This window comes from Anser brachyrhynchus (assembly GCF_964034855.1).
Source record: "Anser brachyrhynchus genome assembly, chromosome: 21".
NCBI lineage: Eukaryota > Metazoa > Chordata > Aves > Anseriformes > Anatidae > Anser > Anser brachyrhynchus.
Window position 1 is genome coordinate 27,607 of NC_137714.1, and position 21,660 is coordinate 49,266.

Below are 21,660 nucleotides of genomic sequence, written 5' to 3' on the forward strand. Positions count from 1 at the left end.
TATACACTTGTGCAAAATTCGCACACACTATCCCATGATACCCACCTGGGACTCCGGCATTTTTTTTCCCTTGATTAGAGCCTCACAGCAATTTCTTGCTTCCTTTTCTAAGCTCTGTTGTTGCTTTGGAAATGTGCATAATAACCCAGAATAGATATGTGTGTGTGTGTTTTTAAGCCACGTGCTTTCTGCAAGAGCATTCATTAGAGCAATAAAAGGCAGAATGATGATTAGGGAAGACAGGAAAAGTTTTTGCACATCTTGCTGAGAGCAACCTTGATTTGGGTTTCTTGGCCAATGTGCCTGAACTGTGAGTGTTACATCACATCCAACTTGTATTCAGAAGGAATGCAAAGGCTCCCAGCAACTCGCCAATATCTCCTAATGGGTAGAGCTTCTTTGGGCAGCCACTGAGGCTTGTTGGACACCAGACTTGGCAGGGAGGATTTGCCTTTGTGCTTCTGCAGGCGGCTGACCACAGGGCCTGAACCAAATCCAGCTGAAGCCAACATGCTCCCCAGCTGTGTGTTCCACAAAGCCAGATCCAAGGAGGTAAGCTGTGATATTATGCATTGCACAGACTGAGTTTTAGGTGTTTTGCTTGAGATGTGGATTTGCAAGGCTAGGTTCCCTCTGTAAGGAGCAGAAAAGCTGGGGAGGGGGCCCAGGCAACTTCCAGCACTGGGAACATCAGACCAGGAGATCACTGACAAGCCAGGGAGAAGCTCAGAGGCACAGGCAGAGTGCAGGCATGGGAGGCCCTAGCTGAAGTCTAGAGGTTTTGGCTCTCAGCTGCACAAGGGAGCCCTGAGATCTGGTCCTCTCCTCCTGGATGGTTTATGTACGTTGCATTTGACAGTCCCTGGATGAAAAGCAGAAATGATGCAGGATCTCTGAGCAGAGTAATTTATGTCTGCAGGGTCTGTGTCACACACTGTGGCCTGCATTTAGGCACTGGCGGGTTAGGCAGCTTTTGTGGACCACTTCCAACTTCGACTCTCCTGGGGAAAACGAAGAGCAAAGAAGATAATATGAAGAGTAACAGCCTTGCCAGTGCTTCCCCAGTGGGTACCTCCCTAAACGAACTACCCTCCATCCATCACAACCCCCGTTTCAGTGCTGGGATCACCATGTGCCTCCCAGCCAAGCCTGTGTATCATCATCAGGCCCCGCCAGACCCACCGGCATGGCAGTCTGCATGCGACCACCCGCTGACCCAGCTTCAGCCGGGCCCGGCCACAGGCACTGCTGGTCCTACAACCCCCACAGGCACTGCTGGGCCTACAGCCTCCACAGGCACTGCTGGCCCTACAACCCTCACAGGCACTGCTGGGCCTATAACCCCCACAGGCACTGATGGCCCTACAAACCTTGCAGGCCGGGCCTTGCCATCCTGGTGACGTGAGCAAGGCCCGCAGGAGCCAGCAGCTGGCAGACCTGGAGCCACACGCCCTGCTGGCAGCCACCTGCCCTGGGCCATGTTCTCGGCTGCCCCCCATACAAGCAAGTTTTGTTCGGGGTGTGTGCAGGATGTGGGTTTTGTGACCTCTCCTGGGGAGAGGAGGCTCACTGTGCCCACCGCTTCCCCAGCAGCAGCCGCGTGCAGGATGTAGAAAGCCCTCTTTGTGCTGGGGAAGGTGTCAGGTACTCAGCAGCTGAATCGGGGCTTTTCATCGGGCCAAGGGGCTGCCAGTTGAGGAATGCTGGCTCCGTCTGCAGCTGGCAGGGCTCTGCGCAAGCTGTGCTTGGCAGCTCTGCCACACAGCCCGCAGCCTGCCCTCAACCAGGAGCTATCAGAGGGCTCAGGGCAGCAGCAGTGGGGTCTGCTCTGCAGGGACGATGTTGCTATTGTTGAAGCCAGGGGAATGGCCAGGTGTCCAGAGAGCCCTCAAGGGGGAGAGATTGCCTTGCTGTTTCAGGAGGCTTGTCCTGAATACAAGAAAGCCAGAAGGAGAAACAAAGTGGCCAGAACTGTGAAAGCAGCAGAGCATCTTGGGAGGGATGCTGCGTGCAGGTCCTGCCGTCCCACAGCACGTGGGAGTCAGGGAGGAATCAGAGATGCAAAGTGCAGCAAACCCTCAACACACACCACAGCATGTCTGGGCAGCAGGAAGAGAGGTGAATGTGGGGGGACAGCCCAGTGAGGCATGCTTTAAGAGAATAATTTCTCACCATGAAACATGGAGGATATTTTTATAAGGGATACTTCTGAGAAACACATTTCAGCTCAGGCATGCATATAATTGTGCATGCACATTTACTCTGATTTGAAGAGTTTGGGAATTTGCAGTATTTGGGGGAATATCTGCTTATTCAAGCCTCATTATCATATCTTTGTTTTGGACCTATAAGTCAAGGAATCCAGAACTACAAAACTGACAAAACTACTTAGAATTCATAATTAAACCTGTGTCCCTCAAAACTGATTGTAATGACTGCTGTGAAAATGGACATTTCTCCCATAAATAATTGCAACTACTGTAAGAGGTATTTGGGTTCCAGTTCAGGCAGGGGTGACTGATCTAAGCCAGACAGTAATACATGGAGTTATGACTACTGCATGAGTTGTATAATTGTTTTGGGGTTTGCTTTTAATAGATATCTTGTCATTTCTGTCCTTACTCCAAAGTCGTATGGAGAATTTAGTTCAAGAAGCTGCCAGTGGTGAGCTATTAACTCCCAGTGATCACAACACAATTAGCCAGAGTAGCTGGGGGAAGTGCTGTCTCCAAAATTTCTGGAGGCTGCTCAATGTTTGAAAGTGGGACTTCAAAATAAATAAATGAGGAGAGTTCATTTAAAGGGCCCTAAAGGCAAATTCGTTTAAAGCCATAGCTTTGATATGGAAGCCATGTATGTGCCCATCAAAGAGGATTTGAAGATTGCATATCCTAAAAGGAAAAGCAGAAAGGCCCATGTGGGAATGAAAATCAACAACATTTGATTAAATGACAAGGTTTCATCATGTACTTGAACTGAATGGGGTCCTTTAGAAAAAAAGGAAATTCAGCTTTAGCACATAGGCAATAGAAGCAACCATAAAGAATGCCAGGGATTACATAACAAGGGAATTAGGTAGGATTTCATTAGAGCAAATGGAAAAAAAAAAAAAGTTATGAAAGACAAAAAGAAAATATATATATAAAAAGACATAAAACGAAATAAAATCTGGTGACTGTGAGTAACTGAAAGCCTGGGAGAGAAACAGGGTGATGGCAAAAAGTAGCAATGTGAACCTGAGTGCTTTCTACAAATAGCTCAGGACTACAGAAGATCCTTGGGAGAAAACTACCCCTGATCTGCCCAATTCAGGTTATAAAATGAGGAATAGTGGAGTCAGAAGAAGATGGTGGAATAAATTGACACACTGAAGAGCAGTAAGTCACTGGAACCCAACAATACATCCAAGACTTGAGTAGAAACATAAGAATGAAGTGACTGAGCTACTAACAAAAATATCCACATGAAGGTCTGTGCTCAGCATTCAGCAGCAATCAAAAAAGCCAGAGAAATGATAGGGCACAGCAGGGATGGGAATGAGGGGAATCTGGAATATATTATAAAGTCATCACACAAGCCAGTGGGGTGTCCTCATCTGGAGCTGTGCCCTCCCTTGTGGTCATCTCATTCCCCATGGAGTACAGGACTGCAGAGAGGCAGAAGGGCTGGGGGGACAGGGGTGAAGTCCACCAGGGAGACTGGGCGGGAGGACAGTTTGACGGTGTGAGCAGGGAGGAGGAGGTATTGTGATGGAGATACCTGCATGACCTGGCAGTGAAGGTAGCTTGTCCCCTTCTGTTGTAGTCCAAAAATGGGGTGTTAGGGAGTGAATCACTGTGGCTGAAAAGATGTTTTGCTGTGGGACTCAGTGATGTGCCATGGTGCAGTTTTAGCAGCAATTAGTACAAGATCTACCAGCTAAGGAGGACTTACTTGGACATCCACAGCTTCTCCAGAAGGTTGCCAAGTGCAGGGAAAGGTCATAAAACGTATGATTGCCAGGGGGTGCTGCCAAGGGGGAATATACCCTTTCCACATGCCTATTGCAAGTCTCCCTAGCATCTGTCTGAGATGGTACCAAGAGCCAGGAAATGCAGGAGGAAGGCTATAGCCATCGGGAAAGCAGGGCCTGTGGGGCAGGGTGGTGTGGGAACACGTTCCCCCTGGGGAACAGAGATGAATGGGAAGGCAGCAAGAGACAGGAGAGAAATTCCTTTTGGAGCTTTTTGTTTTTCCTTGTCTTTGGTGGCTGAAGAGCTTTCACAGCCTTACCCCATTCTAGAAGGCCTGCTTTTGGTGTTTGTCCAGCATCATTGTCCAGGTTCTCTCCTGGCCATTGTATGTCCCTACAGGGAGCCCCCACAGCCTATCCTTAGGGCCTGAGCTTGATGCAGTGGTTTAACATGGCAGGCAGCTCAGCACCACACAGCCATGTGCTTGCTCCCCACAGCAGGAGGGGGAGAGAATCAGAAAAAAATAAATAAACTCATCAGTTGAAATAAAAACATTTTAATGGGACAGAAAAAGAGGGGAAAATAATAATAATAACAACAACAATAATAATAATAACATTATTATTATGGAATGAACAAAACAAGTAACAAACAACACAACTGCTCACCACCCACAGTTCAGCCTGTCCCCAAGCAGCAGCAGCCCTCCCAGCTAACTCCCCCAAGTTTTATTGTTCCACATGACGCTGCATGGTATGGGATATCCCTTTGGCCAGCTGGGGTCAGCTGTCCTGGTTCTGTCCCCTCCCCACTCCTTGTGCACCCTCAGCCTCCCTGCAGGGCAGTGGGAGAAGCTGAGAAGTCCTTGACTCGGTGTAAGCACTGCTCAGCAACAACTAAAACATCAGCGTGTTATCAACACTATTTTTCTCCTAAATCCAAAACATGGCACCATATCAGCGACTCTAAAGAAAATTAACTCTATCCCAGCTGAAATCATGACACTTGAGGACGAAATGGAAAACTGCCCTGTGGATGCAGGGTTTATCCATCATCTAGCCTTCTTGTGGGGAGAGTCCTGACAGCAGAACCTCCAGTCCCAGGGAAACATCTGGGAATGCGCTGTGACAGTATCTTAAGGCCTCAGGGAACAGGAATCCATCCCCTTGATGGCTGTAATGGACAAAAATAGGAGGGTTTTCACCTCTCTGGAACAGCAATCTTCCTTGTCAGGGCAGGAGATGTCCCAGCTCAGTCTCTGCTTCAGCCTCAGAGCCAGTGCCTGAGCTCATGGACCAGCCAGCTTCTCTGGGAGTCGAGGCTCAGTGAAGGAGAGGGTCTCCGGGAGATGATGATTCATGGTTGATCACTTTAGCCGGAGCTGGATTGAATCAATTCCTCTCTCCTGTGGCTCTGCCAGGTCTCATGGCCCAGGGAGGGGAGGAGAGAGGAGAAATAATGAGATTTCCCATCCAGAATTGTGGGGGATTTATAGCTGTTGTGATAACCTCGGCCGTTAGTGAGGCTCACAAAGAAACCATGCTGATTTCCAAGTTACTAAACAACAAAATGAAAAGTCAGCATAAATCACCTCTGCTGACACAAGTGGCAGCTGTGGGGTCCCTGGGAGCCCTCCGCAAGGATATACGAGGGCCAGTGCTCAGGCATCTTGACTCCAGCTTTGACCAAGCCCAGGCCCTGCGTGGGTTTGTCCCCTCCCCAAGCAGTCTGTGCCTCTGAGGCACATCTTTCCCTTCAGCAGAGGTGTGACGCCGGGGTGCCCCAGCTATAAGCTGTGTGGATACAGCCCTCAGCAGAAGGGACCTGCCAGCACAAAGAGTTTGCCTGCTAAAGCCCAGAAAAAAGCAGGGTCACACGCTTACAATGTGCCACGGGTGCAGCCCTCCATAAGCCACCTTGCCTGCAATCACCCAGCCACAAAGTGTGGCTGCAGCACCCAGGGGACAGCTTCCAGAAGCACAAAGCCAAAATTTCCTTAGTGACTGCTGGTGCAAGAGGCAACAGATGCATATTGGGACTTTGTGGGTTCAGGCAGGACACTGAGAAGCTCTTCCCCAGCTTTGGGACCAGTCCCCACAGAGGTGCAGGATCCCCATCCATGGGGGTTTCCAGGACACAGCTAGACAAAGCCACAGCCACCCTGATCTAGTGTTGAACATAGTCTTTCTGCTGGTGGGCTGTAGAACTGAAGGCCCTCGAGGCCTCTTCCACCAGCCCTGCTGTGACCCTGTGTTTCCAGCAGTATGTTTCCCCTGGGCATCGTTGTCCCAGTCCAGGAATTTTTTGCTTTTTCTTGCATGCAGCCCCTTCAAACAGCTTTCAGATGCATTCTTTCCAAGAAAATGCCCACCCCCCCCAGACCAAATGGAAGAGCTCATATCCCACAGACATGACTGTGTTTTCCAGTGCTACCGCTGAAAATGAAATAGGAGTTTAAAAACAAGGAAAACATTAACAAATGAAACCTTACATGGCAACAGGATATGCTGCAGTATGTTCTGTGGCAGGAGGGGAGCTGTGACGTGATGCACCAAATCAGGATGTTGAACTTATGAGGAACTCAGTGGCTGTCAGGATCTGCACTGAATAAGGCAAAAGACCACTTACTGTAATTGTTCATTTCTAGGATCACCTTCCAAGCCAAAGTTAACAAGAGGTCAGATCATAAAAGAGGTGCTTGCAAATTAATAAAGGGAAATAAAGAAATGATTGACACAGATCTGTAACAACCACATTTGCAAGCTTGCTTGCTTTACTGTTTGTCCTATCAAATTAGCAGGTGCTGATAGTGAAGCAGGCTGAGTATCCCCAGACTTCTGTAAGAGAAGCCTGGTCATACATTGCTCCATGTCACTGTAAAAGACAAGAGAGTGCCAAAGTGGTTTGAGCAACAGCCCTGAAACTCTTTGTAAGATGAGGAGCAAATGCAAGTGGTGAGAAGGGGAGCAGGAATTTGGACATGTTCGTTATCCTGACAAGATAAATTGGAGAAATTCCAACACACTGCAAACACCAAATAGAGCAGGAAACATGCAAAGAGTCGAGTGTGCTTAGGACTATGGACAGAAATAATTAAAATTAATTCAAAATGAAAACACACAGCATCTGAAGATGTTTATACAAGCAAGCAAGGAACCATTTGTTAGGGGCAGAATCAGGTAATTTGCAGTTTAGTGAAAAAGCAGTGTCTAAGGCAGAACACTAAATGTAAGGGGCTTGGATATAGTACAAGTCACTGACCTTGGCGATACATTGCCACTGCAGGCTGCAGGAAGGGAGCCTGGACATGGTTACAGGGGCATTCGGTGTCTCAGGTCTGTGGCTCCATGAACTCTGCAGTTTGGCAATGTTCCCAGCATCAGCCTCAACTCAGGACGCAGCCAAAGTCTCTGGACCAAAAACCTTAACAAAGCACTTGGTGCTTTCTTTCCCCAACCCTTTTCCCACAACCAATCCCGGGGCAAAACCGTTTCCTGAGTTTGCCTGGATCTTCTTCATGTACATGTGATCAGAGATTGACAACTGTAATATGAAAAAAAAATACATTGGAAAGTGAGATCAACCTGACTTCCCTTACTGGTTTCTTCTAACCAAACGAGTCTGCAGGCCTCAGGTCCTGTAAATTATCTTCCAACCTACACAGATTTTCATAAAATTCATAATTTCTTCCATATTCACAGATTAGTCTGGAGGGCTTATCACTCTTTGCTGAACAGGGGAACACATGCTCTATGGTGACGACTGGTTTGAAGCTTACAAAGAGGAAAATGTTGCTTCTAGATAAGTAGCCCTATCACGTATCTCACACAGCACATGATGCAGCACCCCCCAGGCAGAATCCCCTACAACCTGCTCATTTCCATTGGCTCTGGCAATGAACTTGTATCACCCAAATCAAACTTCTGGCCCTTGAGACTTAGGGGACATTACATTAGAGACCTGGCTTTATTGACCAGGGTTATTGGCTATTGATTTCATAGTTAATCTTATGTTTCATAAAGAAGGCAGAGTCCCAAGACTTCAAGGTTCTGCAGAACTTGCCCTGCCAAAATTTATGGGGTAAATCAGTGCCATTCAGTGCCCAGAAACATTTCACTGAGCTGTCTGTGTGTGATACAACACGGGCAGGGGGGGATCTCTTCAGAACTGTCCTACCTTTCCTTTGTGGCTGGGAAACCTCCCTGCACCTCTGATGGATGCAGAAAAACTAACTTTTGGCACTAAATTCTGCCCCAGCTTGGCACTGGCCAGGACACAGAGGCACAGGAGGTGCCACGGAGTGCCCCAGACGCCAGCTCATCCCGGGTCCTGGCTGGGCCAGGCCTGACCTGCTGCCCATGGATAGTCTGCCCTGGGAGGGTCCACCCTCCTGCCTAGTAATTAAAGGGTGGCCAAAGTGATCAAGATATTTTTGTTTCCCAGATGATGCCTGGTTCTGTCTGAACCCTTCTCAGTCCATGATCCCAGCAGTTTCCTGCAGTGGGGACTTCCCATGTCTGATCACAACCTGGTCTAGTGGGAAGTGTCCCTGCCCACAGCAGAGGGTTGGAACTTCAGATGATCTTTAAGGTCCCCTCCAACCCAAACCACTCTGTGGTTCTGTGATTCTGAGATATTGTGGTGCTATGGTCACGAAGCTGGATGCAGGCAACCCCTTTGGCCAGCCTGCAGTTGCACCCCCTGTGATCCCGAGGGCTGCTGTGGGAGGCAGAGGTTGGCACATCTCATCCCTCCTCTCCAAACAGTGCATTCGTTGACAGCCTTGTTAGCTCTCATTCATCTCCTCGGGTAGAGGAAAGCCTTTCAAATCCTCCTCACAGAAGGGCTTTCCAAGCCCTCGCCATTCTTGTCATTCTTTGCTGAATCCCTGCAATTTCTGCAATAAATAGCTAAACTGTTTATGGGCTTTCTGTGGTGTGGGTCAGAAATACCCTCTGGTCACATATATATTGCACTGTGAGACCAGCATGTTTCTTTATAGCTTATATCAACTGCCAGCATTTCACATCCTTGCTCAATTTTCAAGTGTTACAATTTTGACCAGAAGATTCCCTGACTGCACAGGATTCATCCTCCATGCAAGGCTCCTTGTGCTGACCTTATAATCTAAGTGCAAGGAAGGAGCACGAAGGGCAGCACTGAGAAACATTCGATGGGATAGGATGAGATAAGATAGGGTAGGATGCTATGGCATGGCACAGGGAGGAAGTGGCTAGGGTTCGAAGGCAGAAGCTGTGTTACTCTCGTGACGTGACCTGCTCCTCTCATCCTTGTCTGTGGGAGCTTCTTACACTCCTTCTGATACCAATGGGAACAAGTCTGCACTGTGTGGTTGTTCTCCCTTTCCAATAGGGGAAATGTGGTTTAATGGGGTTTTGTACCTCACAGACTGTTTGTTGTCATTTTTGCATGTAGGCCTCTGAAATATTTCAAGCAACTAAATACAATGCTCCTCTAGGTTTCCCCCGCTTGACACGAGGCTGCTGAGAAATCTCAGATTCTTGTTAATGCTGCCTGTCTGTAGGAGCAGAACAGGGAAGAAGAGTCACACAAAACACTCAAAAACCCTAGAGACTGAGGAGGGCCCATGTGGGGTCCTCAGTCCCACTGAGAAGCCCTTGTTTGGTAATAAAAATATTCCAAGTCATTTAATAAAACTTGACAAATGGCATGAAAGCGTTTCACAGCTCTGGTCATTTTCCCATCTGTGACGACCCGGGAACCAAACAGAGACGAGTTTGTAAAGGACTGTGGGGGAGCAGTGCTTATTAGATTACAAAGAACATGACTTGTTGTGAGAAAACCCAAAAAGTCATGTTTTTTGTCATGAAAGTCTAGGCTGTGGCAAATGCAATGCGTTAATCATGATGGATTTTTACTGGAAATCCGTAATGCAGAGTACGGTCATTAAAGAGTTGGCCTTGTGCCCCACTCCAGCCCTCCTGCTTTGCCTGTGGTTGAGTAGCTATGAAGCTGCATGCTGAGATTATCGTTGCATGTACCAGAAGGAAAACTGGTGTGATCATCCCAGAAAAAGGGACTGCTGCGTCTTGCAGCAGGGCCTCTCTCCCACAACAGCCTCCCTTGTTGTGCTGAGGGCTGACAGGATCTTTTCTCTGATTTCGTGTTTCACATCTCTGCCTGCCTGATCCATCTCTTGTTCCTGCAGATAAATCACCCTCTTGTCCTCCTCGGGAAGCACGGCCTGTGATCACAAATGAGCCTTTCTCCAAAGGGCACAGTGATGCCAGTCTGCTGCTTTTTTCACTTCTATATTTTTCCCCTCTCCTCCCTTTCGAAGGCTTTTTTTTCTAACAGGTCTACTTTCCTTTTGGCCCAGAGGTTCCTCCTATGAACTTGCCACACCTCCCAGCCTGCAGTGATACTTTCCCTTAGGTTAGCACCTCCCGTCCATATGCATGAGGTCGCTGTCTCATCAGGCTGAGTGGACAGTAGCTGCAAGTATGGCCCGGTTTCTTCAGGGGCACACAATTTCAGCCACTGGTTCCTTTGCTGCCCAGCATGCCCCAGATGATGCTCTAGCGGCAGCAGCAGCTTCGGAGATGGTGGTCGTAAGGGAGGGAGAGGCCAGGGAGATGAGCCCATGTTGTTCATGCCGGGGATGGAGAATGGACACTGGAGAAAACAATGGGAAGGCAGAGTCATCGGGGAGGACAGTGAGGGTCTCTGAGGGATGGGCTGCTAGACAGGGGCCTGGTCCTTGACAGAGGGGGATGGAGAAACAAAAGGGAGGGAATCGCACCTAAGAGGAGGAATAAGAGCTGTCCAGGGGTGGGAAGAGGGAGGAGGTCAGGGAGGAAGTACTGCAGCCACAGCCCCGAGTGGCAAGGGAAGCAATGAGAAAGAAGAAGGCAGCTCAGGGGTGGAAAGCCCTTGCCACAGCTGCAGGGGGATGTGCAAATTGTGGCTTCCCCCATTGTCTCACACCCCAACATCCCCTCTCTGCAACAACCCTGCCTCCGGGCTGTGACGGGGTTAACCCCCCTGCAAGGCACTCAGATCTGGCCCATCTCACAGAGGGCATCGCACCATGCAGGTCTCAATGTGGTCCCCAGAAAAGGGAAAGAGAGCTGCCCTGGGCATCCCAAGGGACATCAGTCCCTCAGGCCATACCCTGCGAGGTGTAGGCAAAACCTAGCCCAGCTGTTACCAGCTGGGCTCTGGAGGTTCCCTGCACACCCTTCAGCCTCTGTGTCAACACATTCCTCTTTAATGGTCCTGCATGAAGAGGGGAAGCAAAGAGCAATGTCTGTAGGATGCAACAGGTTTTAAGCAGACATAGGAGGAGGGCCAGCTGTGCTGCTCTCCAAACCACTAGCTGCAAAACACAGAAGGGGGTACAAACATGCTGGCCCTGGCTCCGCAGTGGTGCCCAGAGCTTCAGGACCCTTTTCTGCGTATTCTTTTTGGGTTGTATTGCCTGGTGCAGAGAGACATCCACAGCCCTTTCCCAGCAGGAGCTTCAGCGGATCCCGCTGCCCAACATGGGGATGTCACAAAGTGACAAGAAAAGGGCAAGGGGACCTCTCCCTCCATCCCACCAGCTTGCTTTGCTTTCTTTGTGACCCTCCCAGACTTGGCTTTTCTCTCCAGCTCCCTTTCATACTTGGTGCTCCCTTCCCGTTTATTAACTCTGCAACCCGCCTGAGGAAATGTGCCCCCTGCGACAGCTCTGCACAGAGGATTTATGAGCCCAGCTCTCAGGGGAAGGAGTCTGGGCATAAATCACACAATATTTAGGAAAGTGATCTACATTTATTATACTTAATACTATATTTAACATGTCCAAGAGGACCTTATAAATCAGAGACAGTGCAGAGCTCAGTACAGGGTCCTGGGGGAACCCGTCTGCTCAGTGAACATGTGCAAAGCCTAAAATCAGCAAGAGCAAATTTATGTTTGAATTCTTTGCTAAGTTTATTCCCCTCTAATTAGGGCTGCATATCATGCTGATGGTTTCCTGAATCGGGCTGGGGATTCGGTGCCCAGGCTTTACTTCCTCCCCCCGCCGGCAGCTTCCCCGCTGGCAGCACACTCAGCGGTGTGTGTGAGGGAAGCCCCCAGCCTCCCGACCCAGCCGCCAGCATTGCGCCGGAGAAGTCTTTAAGCATCTGTCATGCTGAGGGATGACAGCACCGGGCAGGCGGTCGTTCCTCTTCTCCTAATCCCAGGTTAATGCTCCATGCTCCAGCTCAGCATCATCCTACTGCTGCAGGATGTAAAGGAGATGTAAAGCCCTCTTGTATTTCACAGAGAGCCCCGACTCCCGCTTGGCCCTTGTCTCCTCTCCTGCTTCACTGGTAGCTAAAGCTCCATCATCACAGGCAGATGGATGCCTCCCAGCACACTCTTCTGGACCAGTCATTCTCCTTCATCTGCTTTTGCATCCTGAAATTTGCATTTCCCAAGCAGCTCCTGGCCAGTTTTCTGGAGCTCAGCACCTTCACCACAGGTTCAGGATCAGGCAAGGGGAGGCTTGATAGCCTGGTGATGGACATCCAAGGAGAAGGGCTTGTTAAATGAGGACTTGGATCCATAAAACCTCATTGGGCATCCCCAGAGCTGTTCTGGACCCTTTGGACAGAGGACTGATCTCCAGCCAGTGGCTCCACCAGTCATTTCCACCCATAGCAGGAACAGCAGCGTTTCTGATCTCACCTGTGTGACATTTCCCAAGCCAGTGCATAAAAACAGCAAAAACCAGCACACAACTTTTTCCAGCTGAAGGGTCCAGCTCTGAGAGACACGAGAGAGCCTGAGAAAGGCAAAACCCTCGGCCATGTCTCCCAGCCCCCTTGGTCCCATGGCACACAGTGGCCCCATGGCTGCAGCCCACCAGAGACTTGCGCATGGCCAGGCCACCTCCTGTCACCCCCCGGTTGAAGCAGGCCCAGCATCTTCCCCAAAACAACCGAGCACTGGCTGTCCCCTGAGGGGCCCTGCCGGGCACTGAGTGTCTCCTGACGTTATGGGTTGCTAACAGGAGCAGCCAGCTCGCTTCCTGACACGTTGTTTAAACCCAGGTGGATGTTGAAAAGCCCCATGCATTGTTCTGCCCGCGCTGAGAGGTTTATGTGGCGGGGCGGCCCTGCTGCTAACACGCTGGTGGCTGGGCTCCCAGGGGGACTGGCGGGTCCCGGGCAGAGACAGCTTGCCAGCAGGCCCAGCACCATGTGCAGGCAGAACATCTTGAAGCTGGAGCTTGGGCTGTGGATAAGAGCTGTACGGCATGGAGAAGTGGAGCTGTGACCCTGAGACAGCTGGTCCTTGCAGGCCAGTTCGTGTCCCACAGTGCTTCACAGGGGACGCTTGTCCTGTCCCCACAGCAGGCTCATCCACAGTTCCCTCAAGCAGTGAGCCTGGCTGAGGGCACCCAACACCACCCTGGGGTGGCTGAGCATTCAGGACATGCCAAAGCAGATCTGGCAGGCCCATCAGTCCAGACAGGTTCACAATGCCCACGTGAGACAGCAACTCACCATCAGAACAGACTTCAACACCACCAAGGGAAGGGATTGTCCATCTAACTGCTGAGTGTGGAGCCTACCAATCATGCTGAGAGAGCAGCCCCACCACTGGTGAGCATGATGTGAGGAGGACAGGGTTAGGGTTAGAGGATAAGCAGGGGTCAGCCAGCCCAACCTCCCAGAATGGGTGCCTCCAGCCTTAGGCATGCTAAAGATACCGTGGCACTCTCACAGAGGCAGTGCTAGCTAACTCACCAGCTGGTGCAGAGCCGGGGTCAGCAGAGACATTTCCTCACCTTACCAAGGTCCCCTCACCCCAGCCAGGCACACACATCGCAGCCAAGATTTCCTCCTTCACAGAGAGCCCTGCTGCCCAGGAGCTCTTGGCTGGGGCTGGTGGCCAGCCCATGCCTCCTGCCTGCCTGCACAGCAGCCATGGGGCTGCCACACTCCCCATGGTTATGCAGCCGAGTGCGTGCGTGTCAGTCTGTCTATCTTCTCTCGTGATTTTCCAGGAAAGCCATGGTGATTTACGAGCCGTGGACAGTGCTAGCTGAGTGCTCAGGAGGGCTTGATTACAGTTTCCCAGAGGAAGCTGTCTGTTTGGAGATGGCAAGGTGACAGGGTTTATACAGAACAGCACAATGTGTCTAAGCAAAGCTGTCAGCCGGAGACGGATGAAGTGATGGAGAAAGCCCATTACTTCATTCACACCTCAACAGGCAAACAATAAAACACTTACACATAGCAGTGGCTGAGGGGGAGGGGGTCCCCCAACCCCAACTTGTCAGACTGCGAAAATGCTGCAAGCTGCTGCAGAGTCATTTTTTGTTCTTCGCACTCAGCAGGATGGAGCAAAGGAAGGGACAGAAGGGAGAAGCATCAGGGAAGGAAGATGTGTCACCCTTTGGAGACAGGCCTGTCTTCCCTACATGACGTGCTGCGTTGCTGCATCGGATGGTAACACACCTCTGCTGCATGTACCTACCTGAATCTGAGCAAGGGACCTGCCCTGAGTCATGCTCGAGGCTCTTCATATTGCAGCTAGTCAGTGATGGCTCCTGTGGTCTTAGCACTGCAGTCACCCATGCCACCAGGAGTAGCTGGGGCTGGAAGAGGCTTGATGGAGGAAAGAAAGGCCAAGGGTGCCTGAAGTGCTGTCAGCCCACACAGCCTGCTGCACAGGGTGACAAGGAAAGACATGGACATTCCATAGGACCCAAGGGAATGGAGTCAAGCTGTAACAGAGGAGGTTCAGGTTGGATATGAGGAAGAGGTTCTTCACCAAGAGGCTGGTCGCACACTGGAACAGGCTCCCCAGGGACACAGTCATGGCACCAAGCCTGTCGGAGTTTAAGAAGTGTTTGGACTGTGCTCTCAGTTATATGGTCTGAATTTTTCGGCAGACCTGTGTGGAGCAGGGAGTTGGACTCGGTGATCCTCATGGGTCCCTTCCAACTCAGGATATTCTATGATTTAGTGATTCTCTCAGCACCCAGCCCAGGACATGACATCTGCAGGGTGGCTGGTGCTTGCACCTCTCAGGGTGAAGACCTGCCATCATGCTGAGACCAGGCACTTGAAAGGAACCATGTCCTCAGGGTGTGGTCATTTAGCCCAGCTGACCTGGGAGCAGTATCTGGATTTGCACAGGGGCTACAACCACCTGCCCCAGCCTGCCCAGATACTCTCCCCAGAGCTCTCACTCTCTGATAAGGGTGAAAATCAGCATAGTTGTCAGTGAGGTGCAAAGAGTACAAAAAGACTTGGCAAAATGTATTTTTTTCTTCCTTTAAAATCAACTTACATGGACTTGCATAGGTCAGTGCTCCCAGCACGTGGAGAAGGCTGTTACCCTGCTTCCTCAGGACAGCTACTGCAACAATAAAAGGTGGGAAAGCAACAGCCCAGCTTCCCTTCTGCACCTCCTAGAACAGCCCTGGAAAGGAAAAGGTGCAACCGTCTTTTACAATCTGTCGTGCAATAGCAGATCTGGTTTGCAAGAGCACTCAGAAAAGACTCTTGGGTCCCTGCATAACCAGAGCTGCCACTGCCCCAAGGCAGTGAAAATGACATATCCTGCGTGGAAATGCTGCAGCTCAACCACAAGACCTCCACATATTGCCTCCAGACAGGGAGAAGACAAAGCAGTGGTACTCAGGGACGTGACAACACCTCCTTGTTATGTCAGTTATCTGAGATGTGACAGACGTGCACCAGGAACTGCTTGTTGCTAGATTGTCTGGCCAAGGTCTGGTGGGAAGTCAGGCAATCCTGTGGAGCTGGGCCGACCGCACAAAACCTGGGACCAATGACCATGTGTGCAGTAGAATGCCAGGATGGTGAAATCAGCAACGGGGCTGACACTGGAACATACTTGTCCTTGGCAGACACTCAGGTACCTGAAAATAATGACTCAGGATATGATTCTTCTTAGGAAGCCTATTTTGCCTCAGTGGGAGCTAAGTTGTGCTAAAGCACCTGCTTTGAACTCCTCAGCAGATTAAGTTCTTCTCAAAAACAGGAAATTCATTACCTGGCTGGCTTATGGGCTTTTTACAGGAAAGAGAAGCCTCTGATGTTCTCATGTGCAGAGCTGGGGAAGGAGAACACAAGTATCGTGGCTTGCTTATTGGGTATTGCACGCTGCTCAGAAGCCTGGGCAGGGAGAGGCAGCAGCCAGATGTGGTGCCCAGCTGGTTCCTGTGGATCGAGCTCAGCATCCTGTTGTGAAAGATCCGGTTGCTCTTAGGTATTGCCCTCAGCTGCAAACTCAGAAAAAATTATCGGGGAAACTCAGTCATGACTAGTCAAGGAGCTTTAAAGTTCAGTCTGCAAACTACACCATTCAAAGTATAGGCTGGCAGTTTTAATGACACAGTCACCCTGGAAGTTGTCATTTGGTTGGAAGAGCTGTCCTATACCTGTTTAAAAATCCCGTTTCTGTGTGGGAAAAGCTAGCTCCGTAGAAAAAAAAAAAAAATATATATATATATATATTAAAAAAAAAAAGATTTCATGATTTTCTTTTCTGGGACACATTCCTGATCCAATTTTTGCATGTTATCTCAGAGCACTGAACACATTGTGGTAGGTGCTGATGATTTGACTCCACTGGATTTTGCTTTTTCTATGTAGTTTTCTACCTTTCTGTTACTGCATTACTGGCTCTATTATGGCGTGCCCTCCAGAGTGCAGTGCAGTCAACTGCATTGAACATGAACCTGCAATCCCGCATTCATTCTCTCCTCTGCTGGGAGCTGGAGCTAGGTGATTTCTTCTCTTCCACCACCTCTCTGCAGTGAGGAAATACCCAGGGAAGGGCCCTTTGTCTCCACAATGTTCAGTCTACTCCCAGTCCTCTGCACCAGCAATTTGTGACTTCCACCTCTGTAGTTTTCTGTGTGCTGTTTATTAACAGGACCAATCTAGTTTGGTTTTAGTGGACAATGTAATAATGCACGTACACATAGGTCCAGATGCACCTCCTTGGAGGAGAAGATGATTGCATGGCAGAGGTAGATGCAGGAAGGAGAAATCAGTGATTAGGGCTGTAACCCAGCAAAAGCTGGGAGAACACTTCTGGGAAGATGAGGGAGCAGAAATGTAGCCAGTCCTCAGAGATGATGGAAAGAAAAATGTTTCCTGGGGACCTCAGGGACCCTGCAGAAATCAGTGCCACTGAGAAAATTACTGAGCTGTAAGCCTCATGAAGGGGTCTGCCAGCCCAGCCACGGGGAGTGCTGTTTAAACGTTCTTAACCTGCCTGACCCACCACACACAGCTTAAATGTTGTCCTTTCAAATACTTTCTCAGGCCAAGCTACCTAGGTTCTTACCTGTAATCAGAAGAGGTTTGAACAGTTTCAGGTTTGAGTCTCATGATTTTTCAGCTTGCATCAGCTTTACAACCATAGTCTGCAGCAAGCTGTCTGTGCACAGTAATAGCAAGTGCACAGCTCTGGGACTGCACTTTCCATTCTCTCTAATGGAGTTTTTTAGGGAGAGTTTCAGAAAAAAAAATATAGAGAATTTAAAAAATCATAATTTCTGGAAAAAATCCCAACCAAACTTGGCAGCAGACAAGCAATATTTCATCAAAGTTGTATATTTTGAAAGAAATTCCCTTATTTCCAAGGAAAACAGCACTTGTTCTGAATAATTGCATAGGATTACTTCTGAGCACATGAGATCAGAACGGCCCTGCGTGGTGATAGGGACAGACCCAGCACAATGCTGTCCCCATTCCCCTGTGCAGGGGGAGGCCTGATGTGCACCGACTCTCACAAGGGGCTCAGCTGCATGCTGAGGTCTCAAAGCCTGGTTCTTTATTAATGTAAATGTATTAAAAAATGAAAAATAATCCCTTCTCACCACCAATTCTTCCGTCTCCCTGTCAGCATCACTCTGGGGATACAGCACCTTGCACATACCTTGACATCCTTCTGGGGCATTGCATCCATTTGGGTCATTGCAGTAGTTGTTTTTTCTTGCCTATTTCAGTAGGAAATGCAGACTTTCCTAATTCACTACTTTTTAAAACCATGCTTATCAGCATCTTTGTCTGTGCTTCTGAAAAATCTGGCATCCTGACAGATATGCTCAATGGCTCATTTTCAGATATTACTGCCATGGACAGCTTCATGTTTTGCAACTCCGCAGCCTGAACTGCCAAGCAGGATTGTGCAACCCGTGTATAAGACAGTGTCTGTCTGTCTGTCCCAAGTCAGAGCAACTTCCCAGGCAAGGGCAGCAAACAGCAGGCTCCTTCAGGATAAGAGTGAATCACCCACCTTGCTTGCACCGGGCAAACTTGTGATGCCTTCACTTTGCAAGGATGTTGATTTGCTGAAATGCTTTAGATTTTGGGATGAGAGGGTGATTGCTTCTAACCACCTGTTTTTCTAAAGCAGTGTCGTGTTCTTAAAGATTGAGGTCCTACAAGCAGAAACCCACAAAGTAGCCACTTCAGAAATGCTTTACAGAGAAACTCCTTGGCTGCAGACAGGTTTGTTTTGTGGCTGTGTTAAAATCTCCTTAGAGGGCAACTACTACCCAGTTCCTCTACCAGCAAACACTGCAGCCATATGTGGGCTTTTCCTGGCCAGCAAGGTGATTTTTCCCACCTGCCCAGCAGTTGCAGCCAGGCCAGCAGTGCTTTTCAGAGTAGCAGTATGTGCATCCAGTGGAAAAGGGCACATGAACTAAATGGTGCAGTAGTGATGCAGGAAAAACAACAGCATTAGGGGAATAGATCACGTTTCTGACTTTGCCTCATATGCTGGTGGGAGCTAACCCTTTGCTGGCCACTGTGACTAGATTTGCCCTGAAGTGAAATGTTTCTGGCATCTCCAGTGCAGCATCTTTAATATGTGGACACAATGGTTGGTAAATTGCCTCATTTCATAATTTACAGAAAATACTGTGTGTGGAGCTGTACAGACCTGGCTGGTCCTGTGCATTCAGGGCAGGGGCTGGCTGCAGGTGCAATCCGTGCTGAGGTGTTCTGTGTGGGATTGTCATGCAGTGGCAATATTCAGCCATGACTTGGCTGTTCTTAGAGCAAGCTCTAGAAGTCATCCCAGTATCTCCTCTGCCTGAAGGAGCTGTGAGAGCTGGGCACTGTGCCTGGCCAGAGAGGGATCTGCTGGCTCCTGGAAAGAGCGAGCACAGCTCAGCCATAGGCAGCCACAGGGGAGCAGAGATGTCCCCTCTGCTTCCCTCTGCCTGCTGTTGTCCACTGTGCTTCCAGCCTGGCACAGGAGCTGTGTGAAATGTGCCTTTCGGAGCCTTCCTAAGACTTCCCCACTGTAGTACAGGATGTCTTGTTTCTTTGCAGCTTGCACGTCTGAATAGATCTCCTCTCCTTGCCTCTCTCAGGTTGCTGTATGATGTGCAAAGATCCTGGCTCCCTGCTGGAGAAGTACTTCTGGAGAGGGAAGGAAAAGCTTTCAGAGCTGAAAACAAAAATTGCAGACAGGGTCAGGGCAGAGGTACAAGGTGTGATCAAAGCATATACCCTTGGAAAGAGCAATGAAGCTGGGACATGTTCCCTTGCAGCCAAAACCCTCTGACCTTTTCCCCCTTCCTAAGCGAGACTTGTGGCCTGTACCTCCTGGGAGAACACAACCCTTCTTCATGAGACTGTAACCATCCGTCATGTTTCCCTGTCACCCTGCAGCCCTTTCCCTCAATTCTCTGAGGTTAGGGGGGGTCACAGCTTCCTCCTCCTCCAGGGCTGGTATCCCCCTATATTGTCTCTTCTCTCACCTCCCGGTGACGCCATGTGGGAACCTTGTCTCATGTTTACCTTGGATCTGAATAACCTCCCCTGACCCATGAGCAACTGACTGCTGAGAGCTTGACTCCTTGCTACGCCGTGTACAGAGGGGATGGAGGGGTACAGAGAATTCAAGGCCTGTATGCAGACAAGTGCATGTAGAGGTACATCGCTTTCTTGCCTGCAAAGAGCTCATGAAAGCCAGCCAGTCCAAGCTGCCCCTGCACCCCAGATGGGTTTCCTGGGGAAGTCTGGAGGAAGGGGAACTGCTTTCTCTCGCAACCTGGCACGGCCAACCCCAGTAATGTCAGCTGACCTGGTGCAGGATCTGGAGGGCAGAAAGCCACCCATGATGCTCGGTCCAAGTGGCAAGAATTTAGTCACTCCCTTTGGCCATGCAGATGTGTATTATCAAACCTAAAAATCTGTCTGTCAGCATGGACAGGCCAATCCATTTCAAAAAAGTAAAAATCAGTATTGCAATAGCACAAGATGGCATGGACACCATTAGAAAAACCGGTATATAATTCTCTAAAGAAGAAATATCACAGCACATTTAGTCACAGGTAACAGGCAATACACATTACAGCGTCTGTAAGTGATAATACAAAATGGTAAATAATTCTGCTAAAGAAAATTAGTGCAGTACACACTATAGATGCATACTATACATCTATATTATGTATACTGTATGTCTATATGTATATATATGTATATATATATACATACATATGTATATATATGTATACTATACATAATACACATATACAATACAACTACCTGTGCATCCAGGATACGCATGCCAAGCATGTGAGCAGGGCAGTGTTTCTCCATGTCTGGATGCTGTAGGCAAAACATTATCCCTTTGACCCCTTCTAACCCACTGACTGAACCAGAAAGCCCAGGGCAGATGTACAATGTGAAAGCACCATGTGAGGCAGTAGAAAATAATCACAGAATTGTAGAATATCCCAAGTTGTAAGTGACCCCCAAGGATCATCAAGTCCAACTCCTGGGTCCCAAAAGGACCACCCAAAAAATCAGACCATGTGTCTGAGAGCATTGTCCAAACACTTCTTGAACTCCAGCAGGCTCGGTGCCATGACCACTGCCCTGGGGAGCCTGTTCCAGTGCCCTGCCACCTCTCGGTGAAGAACTCTTTCCTGATATCCAGCCTGACCCTCCCCTGTCCCAGCTCCATACCATTCCCTCGGGTCCTGTCACTGTCCCCAGAGAGCAGAGCTCAGTGCCTGCCCCTCCGCTCCCCTCGTGAGGGAGCTGCAGGCTGACATGAGACCTCCCTCAGCCTGCTCTGCTCTGGGCTGAACAAACCAAAGGAACTCAGCCGCTCCTCCTGTCTTGCCCTCCAGACCCTTCACCATCTTTGCAGCCCTCCTTTGGATGCTTTCTAATAGTTTTATATCTTTCTTATACAGTGGTGCCCAAATCTGCACACAGTACTCGAGGTGAGGCCCCCACCAGCACAGAGCAGAGCAGGGTGATCCCTTCCCTTGACCAGCTAGCAGTGTCTTGCTTGATGCACCCTCCTGGCCACCAAGGCACACTGCTGGTTCACGTTCAGCTTGCTGTCAACCAAAACCCCCAGATCCCTTTATGCAGGGCTGATCTCCAGCATCTCATCCTGCAGTCTATATGTGTAGCCAGGGCTGCCCCTTCTCAGGTGCAGAATCCAGCACTTGTTCTTGTTAAACTTCATATTTTTGGTGATTGCCTAGCTCTCCAACCTGTCTAGATCTCTCTGCAAGAGTCCCTCGAGGGAGTCAACAGCTCCACCCAATCTGGGTGTTTTAATAATGTTACAAAACTCACAGCACTTTATTTTGGTGCCATTCCAGCGGGACATTCAGATAATACAAAAAACTGCAGAAACAAATCTGAGTCTTGGCTCTCCACAGCCT

The 21,660-nt window shown here is 49.4% G+C and overlaps 1 long non-coding RNA gene across 1 annotated transcript; it reads right to left on the reverse strand.

The window, feature by feature from the left end:
* Positions 1-539: 539 nt before the first annotated feature.
* LOC308181043 lies at positions 540-9,488 on the reverse strand. The gene is made up of 3 exons (XR_013941305.1): positions 7,215-9,488; positions 6,445-6,556; positions 540-5,375 (listed from the first exon to the last, which is right to left on the reverse strand). It is a non-coding gene; the product is annotated as an uncharacterized lncRNA (long non-coding RNA).
* Between the last annotated feature and the right edge of the window lie 12,172 nt (positions 9,489-21,660).